Consider the following 12,550-nt stretch of genomic DNA (forward strand, 5'->3'; position numbering starts at 1 on the left):
TGAGAAAAAAGCCATCCGTTTGCTAAATCTGTCCTCATTTTAGATCGAAAATGGTTGGTTTTAAAGTTTTTGGTAGTTCCCAGAGGCAAGGATTTGCATTGGATGCCACTGATTTGCATAAAGTAGACTCGACCTCAACGTTATGCACATGAGAAGGGGGCGACGTGCCACCCTGTCTCTTAAATCGTAACGCACTGCTACCAGAATGCATTGCATTGCTGCTTACATAGACAGTGAATGAAAAATGTGGAAATGACGGGTCTCGTGGACACAGAATAAAAAACAAAGTTCCATATTACAATGTGACAAAATCATGTTTATTGAAGTCATGTCACGATTTTTTTTAAAATATCAGAATAAAGATGTAACTCTATTTTGTAAACCATGGGTAAACTGATTTCTTAAATGTCTTTGGTTTGGATTTCTTCAACTGCCTTCCATATCTGGATGTAAATATACACACCTCCCCCTCCTGATGGATAAATCCACACTGTATAACTGTACAGTTAAATCCATAAATCTTTACAGCCTCTATAGCCTCTCAAACTCCCACTCACACTGTTCTCGACAACCTGTCCATGCGTCAACCTGGTTTCCACAGCAACCGAAGTGGCAAGCTGTGTCCATTCAACATGAACTTTAAAACCCATCTTTAAAAGGAGCCTTTGATGGACTTGAGTGGTGAGTGGAGTCAGAAATGAGCAAAACAAAAGCAGGGCGGCCGGAGGAACTATGGCACTTCAGGCAGCTGATTAACTTCAGCGTGAGCAGCTGGCACGTATAAGTGACACGTATGAAGAAAAAAAAATGGAAGGTGCTGAAAACTCCACCATCCGTTACATCCGTTGTTCCTCTAAAAAGGCTATAAACATACACGTGATTATATAAAACACAGAATGTATATAAAATGTGTAGATATGCATCAGATGTGGCTGAGGAAGATGAACAGCCTTCAGCTGCAGAGCTCATTTTATACATTCATGCACCTTAAAGCTAAAGTCCACTCATTTCGGATCATTTCACGCTGTGTTATGTGGTTTTTCTTCTTCAAAATGAACAAGCCACTTCAGTATGACTGTTGTACCTGGCTGCTGCTGTAATGACACAGAGTTCCCGGGGAAATAACTCATGCATTTAATGTGCCCCTGTATAAAAAGAAATGGGAGGCTACTTAAAATCCCATAACCCACGACAACAAGAGTTATGGTTTACTTGCGCTCTTTCTCCAGAGTAGGGGAACGCTACTGCCCCGTTCTGTTTGTGGTCACTTGCCCTTGGCGTTGGTTCTAATTAGAGGGGTCCAGCAGGATCACCATGGAGCTAATTACATTGGCTGGCTGTTAAGTCACTAATGGCAAAAAAGACTGGTCCACTGGAGACTGGCATCGGTATAAGAGGCAAAGACACATCAAGACAAACCTGTTTCAGTGGAGAAGACACTGTGTTAACGCTTCCTCAGACATTTATTGACTTCCTGGAAGAGAAATTGCTTGATAATCTGCGACACTGTCAGTCAGACTTCGTTCTTCCATCTGGGCTCAAATCAATTTTCTAGACGCCTGCAGTGGGACAGATTCATATGTGACTGACAGTTACCAAATGAAGAATTGCTGCTGGATATGGAGAGGGGGGACGGGGAGGGGGAGGCGGTTGCTTTGATATGAGTGAAGTACAGCATAATAAAAATGGGTACATTTACATATTGTTGGTTACAATGATGTAAAATATATTTTATTAAATGTCAGATATTGGTCAGTTAGTGCCAGTTCTATTTCATTTTCATATTTTCTTTATTTGATGTTCAGAGTAAAATGTTCAATTGATGTTTTTGTATATTAAGATTTAATTTCAAGGTGTTTTAGCCAACAATTTCCCAATCATGAATCTTGCAATAACAACAACTTTTTTGCTTTACCTTATCATTCTGAAGTAACAACTGATGGCACACACTGTGTTCACGTTCACTATGCTATTTGGTCTGCTCAATTCTTCCCCTAAAAATGAAGGTTGGGTTACGGCACAAAGGAAGCACGTCTGCCATTGTGCAACCAAAACAGGAAGAGGCATTGGTTTCCCTGCTCACTATCTCCCAGTAACAGTGATAATAGCCACAGCAACTACAGTCACTACAGCAAAGAGATGAAGAGAGAGAGAAATTCCCAAGACTCCCTAATAAAATCGCTCAATTTAGTGAGTTGTTAAGTTAGGAGAGACTTTATGAACTGAATGAAATGCTGCCTGTGACAAATTCTTAACTATTTGGGCTTTCTCGTAAATTCGGCAGATGTTCTTTCTTTCTTTGTGTAAAAAACATTGTGTCCATTTGTCCAAGTATTGTTTATTTGCATATAGATCAGAAAAGTTAGGTCTGATCACACAGTGGTCATTCGAGATGCATGTCAAGATGCTTAAGATCAGATCACCAAAGGCACATGTTAATGCCGGGGATAAACAGCCTGATAGCTTATAATAATGCAGCGCGGTATTGTGTCAAAGTCTGTTTCCCTGGCTAAAAATGCGTTTCCCTTTACCACCGGGACATGAGCAGCGGCCTTTGTCTTTGAGACAGAAGTTGTCTATTACCACTTTAAATTGATTTTGTGGGAAAAGATCTTTAAAGAACAAATTAAGTGACAATCAATATTTATTAAATGTCAGTGCTGAGCACCTTTTCCAAACTCCTTAATGTTTTAGAATTAGTGCCTTTGCAGTCACTTGATTAAATCCTTGAGGACTAATCAGGACGTGCACTGACTGGATTAGTATGCACACTACAACCCTTTCACATCACACGAATAGGGCTATTAATATTATGTGACTAAATGACAAACTCAAGATACTGCAGGAGAGTCTTTTGTCATAACCTGAGTAGCTGCAGCCGTATGCTACAGCACCCATAGCCTGAGTGTCAGTTGTGTGATTTATAACTCAGCAATTAACCTCCCAGTGCTGCTGCTGACTTTCACAATGTTTCCCCGGTGAGGGAGACACAGCACCAGCAGAGGAACAAAGCCTCCCGACTCTAACACTAAACACTTGAGAGTTTTTATTCCGTAGGGAGGACGAGGAAGCAAAAACGATACATATTAATAAGTAGAAAAGCCTATTCCCAAACCTTTTACACAGAGGAGTTGAACCACTGTCAGTTTACCATGAAGCTCAACTTGTGGCATGTACTATGTGAAGTGTTTCTATATGCTACTTCTAAAAATAGTTTATTGTACAACGTCTGCAGGACAAAACAGTTTAAATGCTTCTTCTGGGTCTTGAGTGCATGATTCCAGGAAAGCACTTCAGTTTGTAGACTGTGGCTTTTTACTCTTGAACCTACATTATAGATAATTGCCTACCTGGTCTCAACAAGATTCATCATTCAAGTGACGCACAGGGGCCGTATTGTCCTCCATCTTCTCTCCTGATCTCTGTCGCACTGAGGAGGATAGAAACTTAGAAGTTTTAGCCTTCACTGCGAAACAACAAACAATCAAATGTTTGTATTTTCGCTCAATCTTTCTGTCTATCATTTGATACCTATATTTTGATTTCAACAAGGTGTTATGTGTTTATTTCAAAAAGAAAGGAAATAGTCATTCTTGCGAGTTCACATTGTTTCAGTCTGAACGTAACATGATGCCATCTGGGAAGTTGTTGAGAACTGTTTGGAAAACAGGCGTGATGTCAGAGGAAAATGGCCTGCATGCGAATATGGTCTATTCTTTTTGAAGGAAGTACCACTTTTCTCGCTGGTCGTCACATCGAAACCGTGCGCCAAGCTGCCAGTAGTTCTTCAAAGGATGCTGATTTGTCCAAAACCACTGTGGCATGGCCGTCAGTGCATAGCTTGAAGCCTGGCAAGCTGGCCGCGCATGATCACGTGATCTCTTTCATTCAGGAGACTCATTCATAAAACGGACTCACAATCAGTTTTGATCTTAAGTATGACTTTAGCAGAAAACCATGTATAAGTAGGATTATGATGTGGAAATGATCGTATCTCTCAGCAAAATCTGACTTGAAATCTTGACATATGTGATTTTCATGCTGGTTACTTTGGGGGATAGCAGGCTTTAAGCTCCTCTACCATTGCCGTGATCTCGTCTCCCAAAAAGTTTGAATTCTTCTTTTGGTCCAAGGTTTTATTTAATGCATTTAAGCATCCGTTATGAATCGTTCAAAAGCACATCAGAAATGATCTTCTGTCTAAGTTCAAGTATAAATCTAGTAACAGTTTTAAAAATGAGGCCCCCCGTTACAGGGCTTTAAATAAACCAAAGCTTGTCCTCAACAGAAGTGAGTTAATCACAAAATGATCATCACGTAAGAATACTCTCAATCCCTGCATATCCTTGTGAGGACACTGAATGAGCAGCGCGCAGTGAATGGTAGAATAAAATTAATAAGGACTGGGGTAATAGGGGATGTATTGAAATCTCATTCTCACCCATATCAGCACATCTTGGCCTATTCAGAAGTAATGAAACAGTCGTAGCTCATGATCCCGCAGCCTCACTTAATTACTCGACCAAGACAGAGGGACAGATTTATGGGAAAGAAAATGCAAAGATAAGTTGAATACATTTGCGTCCAAGTTTCTTATTATGGCGACATTGTAATGCTACCAAAAAAAGATGTGCGTACAAAAAAGAAAATAATATATTCTAGCTCTCCTCCTGGCTCAGCAAAAGTCATTTCTAGGAAATGAGGCTGCTCATAATCAGAGTCTATTAGCTGCATCTACTGATATAATCAGTCCTCCTTTCCTACACAGCCACACTGAAATCATTTATTTTCTCCCACGGTTTTTCTTTTTCTGCCTGTCTGATGATCATCAGATAAGAACTTCCCACAGGCTGTCTTTAATTGCAATTCAAATCATTCTACACAATTATAATATTTTTTTATAATGTCCCGTTTTTGTGTTGTCTTTCTTTTTTGCTTTCTTGCCATGCTCGGATGGTTTTGTGTCCCACAGTCTGAAGAATTGCAGGTTCAATGAAGAGGAAACACAACTTAACACTCTGTAGATGTAAGTGTGAATTTGTTTGTCTGTGGTGGTCTTGTGATAGATAAGCAACCTGCCGGGAGTGTTCTGCTTTTTAAGCAGCATGCCTCTAGAGTGGATGACGGATGGTCGGTCCACCATTTTGGTCCAGTGATACTTCCAAAATTATTGGATGCATTGCAATGAAATTTTGCATTGACATTCATGGTCCCCAGAGGATGAATCCTACATTTTTTTTTTGCTGCCATTTTTCACAAGATGATCTTAGACTTCTTCTATGCACACCAAAAAGACTTATTTCTCTCAAATTTCCAACACAAATTTGTTAAAAATCTGTGTCAGCTCCTTTGCCAAGACAATCCATCCACCTGTCAGGTGTGGCATATGAAAATGCTGATAAAACAGCAGGATTTTTGCACAAGTAAGGCCGATCTGAAATGTTATCTATGGACTGCCAAATTTTCTGAAATGCCATTGGAGACGGCCTGTGGTGGTGAAATGAACATTCAGTTCACAGGCAACAGCTCTGGTAGACAGTCCTGCAGCCAGCATTGCCAGCTGCACGCTCCCTAAAAACATGCAACATCTGTGGCATTGTGTTGTGTGATAAAACTGCATATTTTAGATTTGCCTCTCATTGTGAGCAGTCCTGTTGTTAAAATGTACGTTGCTTAATTAGCACCTTGGTACCCCACTCATGTCAGGTGGATGGATTATCTTGGCAAAGGAGAGCGCTCTTTTACACAGATTTTAACAAATTTGTGCCCAAAACTAGAGCGTTTTATGTGCACAGAAGAAGTCTTGGATCTTTTACTTCAGACATGATATTCTGGTCTAGCGGTCTGCTGGAACAATCGCTAACGTTAGCGAATGTCAGCTATGGTATGGCTCCATACCTTTTCTGCTTCTCAGTGAAGTATAGCGATGGTCACCTCTAACATTGCTCCAACCATAATCTTTTCTTTTTTCCTTAATTCTTTATTCTTGAAATCAATCGTGACCCATTTTTACACCTTTACTGTGTTTTTCCCACTTCTTCTTTAATTTGCCCTAAAACAATATTACAATGAGTGTAAGAGGTGATGTTGATTTACACTGACACACAATTTTCATTCAATGGTAGCTTGGACACAGATGCACCGGTAATGTGATGCAGATAAGATGCATTTCTTGAGTGCGAACAGTCTGCTGGTAATGGCATACTCAATAGTTCATTAAGTAAGCAGTATACAGTGGATACTGATTAATCATGTAGTAGGAAGTATGCGATTTCAGACACAGTGTTAGTCTTGTTATCCTTTACATGCTGGGGTAGACACCAGCCTTCATGTCCCTGAGTCAGATTAAGCAAGTACAGCAAATGCATCTGGTTCAGAGAACTTTAAATACTTTTCACAAATGAACAGTCATTTTAGCGACTGAGTGCATTTTGAAAAAAGATAATTTCCCATGGAACCATTCAATTTAACTTGTCCTTCCATGTTGCTTTTATTTAAACATACAACTAAAAATCCTTCTATCTGACGTGGTTTCATTTATTTCTTCCTTTCATTTTATTTTGTGTGAACCTTGACTGCACCTGTGATTGAACATCAAGGTAACGCGGTGTGACACAAGTAATTGATTGAGATAACGGCTCGTATTCAGCTGTTCACTCACACAAGACAATAACAGGGAAGAGGACACTTCACGGTGCACATTATCATGTCAAGTTTATTGAAGGCTTAAATATTAACTCGAGCTGTTGTGCGTGGCCATTCTGATTTATACATGCATAATTTCTCTGTCATGTCACATCAGTGCAGACGTTTCAAGGCTGAATGATTTGCTTGGTTTGATAGCAGTGCGTACGAGGTGCAACAAGGTGTGAAGCTGTTATATGTTGTTTATTGAACTTCATTCTTGTAGATTAGATGGAAGTATTTTGTTGTTGTCCAGGATTACCCTCCATCATTCCCTTTATTTTCTACCTGTCAGTCTGTGTAAGGTAGTGATTCTCCACTCACACCTCCTGCATGACCTCCAAATCATTTTTTGTCTGTTTCTGCCCATCTTTATTTCCCCTTCTCCCAAACTCCAATCATTTTTTAACTCTCTCATGCAATCACTTTCCCTGCTTTCTGCCCCCACCTCTCCCTCTGCCTCTCTCCTTCCATCTCCCCCCACCCGTTTCTTTAATCGTTCTGTTTTCCGCTGAAGGTTACTCTTGCCTGCAGGGCTATGGAAATGTCAGAAAGGCCCACTCCATTTTCTGCTACGTAAATAGCCATTTCCCGCCAGAGCAAACCCACTTTTCCCGGGTCTGACCTGCCACGTTGCACATCACACTTCCCACCTCTTTCTCTACACTACCTGAGCACAATAGTGGGGGGTGGGGGGGTATATAAACAGCGCTCCTTCATTGCTTATCTGTCATTCTGATATAACGGACTGCTGCCATTGTCCTCTGTATTCATCTCCCTCTTGTTCTCCATTTAAACAAGCTAGACTCATGAGGGGAAAAGCTTGGCTACATAAATTCAAATGAAATGGCCACATACAGTATGTTGTGATTAAAAGCTTGTTTTCAAGGGAAGCAGAAATATTTATTAGAACTCGTCCAGCTGAATAATAGGCTAATAAAATAAATACATTACCAGTAACAACAAGAGGAACACTATGTGACTTTCATTTCATTCAATTTTCAGTATTTACAGCTAATGGACATGTAAACTTCTAGTAATTATGTCTTGAAAAACACTTTAAGTATTCAGATATATTCACAAAAATATGTAAAAGCCATGTTGGAATGAAATGCTAATCCCACTTCCCAGGACTCACAAAAGAGCAGAAATGGATTTATTAGCCTTCCCAAAAACCACTCTGTGCTCCCCAACATGAAACACCCTGTTCGTACTGTCATTATAATTTATCAGCACAGAAATATGTGAGCGTGTGCGTTCAGTGATACGGAGAGAGCACTTACAGTGTTGGAGAGAGTGGCAGTCAGAGAAAAGATGCCTCTCAACCTTCTTTAAGTCAGAGAGATAGCTTCAAATCAAATCTTGCTTCCATTAAAACTTTACTCTTTGCTCTTTTTTTTAAGGCTGAGTGAGTGTGTTTTGTGTAATTCTCCGCAGGTTTAAGTGTTTTCTCTGAATTGGAAAAGAGCTTCGGATGCAGCGTGGGCGTCGAAGGATGCTGCAGAAATTTTAAACCTGGATGTGTGCCCCGAGTCTTTTTAGCGAATTACAAAAATCACATATTTAATCTCTTGTGTTTTCTAAAACAACTGCTCTTGCTTCTCTGCCCTGTGTATCCTCACACTTTCAGAGCGAGCCCCCTCAGGTCATGCAAGGCTAGTTCATTTCCGTGTGCCGTGTCCCAGAAAACCCTGACGTGCTGCGCGTCTCTCCCCGTCCTCCACGACTTCTTCCCTTTACTCCCCTGATCTTCCCTTTCAATTTCCTGCAGCTCCGCAAGACAATGGAGTGCTACATCAAAGGCCTGCATGAGGGGTTTGATAGCTCGCATCAGCAAAAAAAAAAGAAAAAGAAATCATTCATACGCACTTCTCGTTCAACAGTATTTGGACAGCTCATCATCTTTCAGTGCACTCACGACAGAGGTTATATTTTGAGAGTCAAGAAAGGCTGTTCAGTGGAAAGCATTTCCTCTTGAGCCACAAAGTGTAAGGAATACAGGTACAGTGACACCTGAAAATAGATAAATTGTCCTTGACACGTCACCTCACAAGTTTTGAGATGTCACTAAAGTCTGAAAATATTATCTCGACAATATGTTTTCCACTAATATTCAAACTGACAAGGCATACAGACGTTTGCACTGAACGTGTTTGCAAAAGTACACTGCACATGCACACACACACACATTGTGTGACAGGGCAGAAATAACAGGGAAATGATGCACACAAAAACATAATTGAATGGTCCAGATATAAAATTACTTCTGGATCCATTCAGTCTAATTTACCTCGCTTTTTACTTAGTGTTGTTCCACTCTTAACAATAGATATAGAGAGTCGACGCTGTCAGTCTGGCACTGCCCTCCCGCTGCGACTGAAAATGACTTTCAACAGCTTGATCGAATTAATTGGCTTGACTGTTGGGCAGAGGGGGGATAGATAGACCATTAGCTATTGAAAGGGAAAAGATTGACAAGTACGTTGTTTCTCTGGAATAATTGAGAGGCAGGACTGCGGCTGGAGGGAGAGTGAAGGGTACACAAAGAAAGCAGGCCTCGGATGAGGACAAAAGAATACATTTTGTAAAAAAATTGAGCCTGCTTTGTTTCCTCTCTTTGGCAGGAGTCAGATGTTTTGCTGTGCTCCGTCTTGTGAAGCATGACTCCCTTTTCTCCTTCGACACGAAACCTATCATTTGGACATTTGTGGATAGACGAGAGAAAAGCAGCTTTACCAAAGACAAGAATAGACATTTTGAGGGATGCGGAAAAAGGGGGTGTGGTGGCAGCATGAAAAGTATTCAGCGTGGAAACATGCGTTTTCTAGTAATATACTGTATGTTCAGTGTATGATTAGTTTTATGGGAACATCTGAAGCCAAGAAAAACAAGAGGAATGAAGATGAAGGCTTGCACAATGTGGCTAACTGCTATTGCATCTATTTACGATGCACAAAAGGAAGAGGCTGGTGAGAAGAGCCGGAGTGGTGTGGATGCCATGCTACCATACAGCTGCTTGTGTGAGGGTTGCTTGGAGGGCAGGGCAGTGGCAGAGGTATGGAGCTCATTCTAATTGGATCTGTCAAAACTGGCCACCAGTTAATGTAGTGCCTCCATTAGGCAAAGCTGCAGCCCATGACCTGCAGGGTGATCGATGGCTCTATTTGTTATTTTGCTGCTGTACTTTTTGTTGGTGGTGATGACGACAACAATAAAAAATATTTGAAACAACTGGTTCAAAATTTTAGCCAGTGAAAAGCAGGCTTGTAGTGTCTGGGCAGACCCTTGTGATTTTGCTGGCAGAAACAAAAAACTGAGAAAATACTTTAAGGATGAGGACTAACCAGTGTGTTTGGAAACGCAATGTTATTATGGTAACGTTAGTCTAAATTCTGATAGCAACCAGGACCAAGGTACAAGTGCTCAACGCTGGAGCCCTCCAGGGCAGTGTGCTCAGCCCCCTCCTGTTCACACTGTGCATCAATGCCTGCACTCCCAGAATTCAAGAGAACTCTATTGTTAAGTATGTGGACGACACCACCATCATCAGCCACATGACAAACAACAATGAGAGTTATTATCGAGAGGAAATAAACAGTCTTGCAGATATGTGCATAGAGGAAAAAACTACAAGGTTACAAGTTACAAGAGTTGCAAGGTAAATTTAAAGGGTTTAAAAGCCTGGAGAGCGAAGTTGCCCCATGGTCAGGCAGTGGATACTTCTGTATCTTTTGCCAGATGGCAGCAGGGTGAACAGACTGTGGCTGGGGTGGGTCAGCAGAACTAAGAAGCTGATTGTTGATTAAAAAAAGGGAGTCAAAGACTCAAACCCCTGTCTACACAGGTGGAGCTGGTGAACAGTTTTAGGTTCCTGGGAATCACCATCGCAGAGAACCTAACATATTCATCGCACATCACCACCCTAGTAAAAAAAACACATGTACAGAAAAGGCTCTACTTCCTGAGGAAACTGAGAAATGATCAATTCTGGAGTCAGATTCTTGGCAACTTTCACAGAGGAGCAATAGAAAGCATCCAGACTGGAAACCGGCATGGTTTGTGAACGGCCCAGGACAGGAAGGCTCTGCAGCAGGTGATTAAAACTGCCCAGAACATCACTGGTAGCCGTCTACAGAGCATCAGTGACATTGGTGAAGTGAGGTTTGTTTTGTAACCCTGAGTTTTATTTAACCCTGATCAATAAATGGACCTTGTACTTGCTTAGCTGGACATTCTGACATTTGCAGCTTAAGATGGTGCAGACACACACCGTTTTTCTCCATTTCATACACTTCTTATGTTGTGTTTATGGTTTTGAAATATCAAAAGACACTTCAGATGCCAGGAATCACTTTAAACTCACCCACAGATTTATGTGTCGCCACCCAGATACAATAAAGCTGAATGGAATCTTGTTTGTGTTGACTGAAAATACCACTTTGAAAACAGCAATAAATCTCTTCAGATACTATGTCCTGTTATTCAGGATAATCAACAGACATTGCTGCGAGCAACACCAGTATTTTCTCCAATTATCCACTCTCCACAGTTCTACTTTGACATTGCTGATTCGACCCTCTGTTGCTGCCTCTTCTAACAGAAATTCTGGTAATCTCTTTATTTTCCAGTTACAGTAAATCAGTCTGGATATGAGCACAACCTATACCTAAAATACAAAACATAAGCACACCACTCTGAGCTTTGCAGTAGCCTCCACTCTCCTTTGACTGGCTCGGATGGGGGAAAGGGATCAATACCTCGCTGTGCCAGAGCCTCATAAATCTGCTGAAATCTTTTTATGCTATATGAGCCGTCTACTTATCTCTGGCTCCAACTGGTACACAGAAACAAGGATTTTTCTAGGTTTGACTGGGCTTTTTGGGAGATTGTTACAGTGTTTATCAACCTGTCCTGAGAGACTGTCGGGTTATTGTTGTCTCTTTCTGTTTACATCAGATTTTTGGGAGTGTGTCCTGTGTCCTGTCAAGGTTACAGATGATGAACGACTTCACTTTGCTACGCCACTATTCCTCCTCCAGGACATATGTCGCTGTTCCTCTTCTATAATTCAACCTCCCACTTTTCTTGACTCTATCAAGGTATTCATAGATCTCTTAACTCTCCCTTTTATAATCAATGCCATCGCCATTCTATTTTCATTGTTTCTCTTCGTCTGTCAGGTGCATCATTTTCTGAGACACTTTTCAGACTGCTCCAGTACATTTCTTTTTACCTCTCTCATTAAAGTTTGTATCAGAAATGACAGACCTTGCATGTCTCAGCCTCGACTGCTTTATACCAGTAAGGTTTTCATGGAAGAATCGACCTCAGGGATAGCCTAGCTTTAGTCAAATGAGTTTTTGTTGTTTATGCAATTGTTTCAGCCAATGAAAAGCACCCCTGGCCTCGCCTTGAGACAAGGGACTCTCCCAGCTGTCACCAACACACAGTTTGCACTCACCCAAAGTTGCAGAAAGCGACGTTGGGATACAGCGTCTTGTCAACAACTAACAATTATTTCCAATATTGATAAATCTGAAGTATTTTCCCAATTATTTAGTTTTAAAAAAGTAAAATAATAAACAGAAATAGTGAACCATTCTAAAAAAACAACTTGATGTGATTGTTATTTGTCCAACCATCAGTCCAAAGCCCAACGATCAATTATATTGCATTTGCAATTAAAGAAAACAGAGAAAAGCAGAAAATATATTTATATTTGGGTTTTTGGATTTCTGTCTTTTTTACTTGATGAATACTTAATGGTGACGATTAATTGATTATAAAAGTGGGGCATGCAGCTAGCAATTATTTCTATTATCGATTACACTGCCGATGTTCTTCTTGATTAAATCAATTAAACAAA

At 40.7% G+C, this 12,550-nt stretch overlaps 1 protein-coding gene across 2 annotated transcripts in view; it reads right to left on the bottom strand.

Annotated features, from left to right (window-relative positions):
* znf385c (zinc finger protein 385C) overlaps positions 1-12,550 on the bottom strand; it is a 156,165-nt gene that overhangs the window by 140,553 nt on the left and 3,062 nt on the right. The window lies entirely within an intron of this gene.

This window comes from Pagrus major, chromosome 23 (genome assembly GCF_040436345.1).
Source record: "Pagrus major chromosome 23, Pma_NU_1.0".
NCBI classification, from domain to species: Eukaryota; Metazoa; Chordata; class Actinopteri; order Spariformes; family Sparidae; genus Pagrus; species Pagrus major.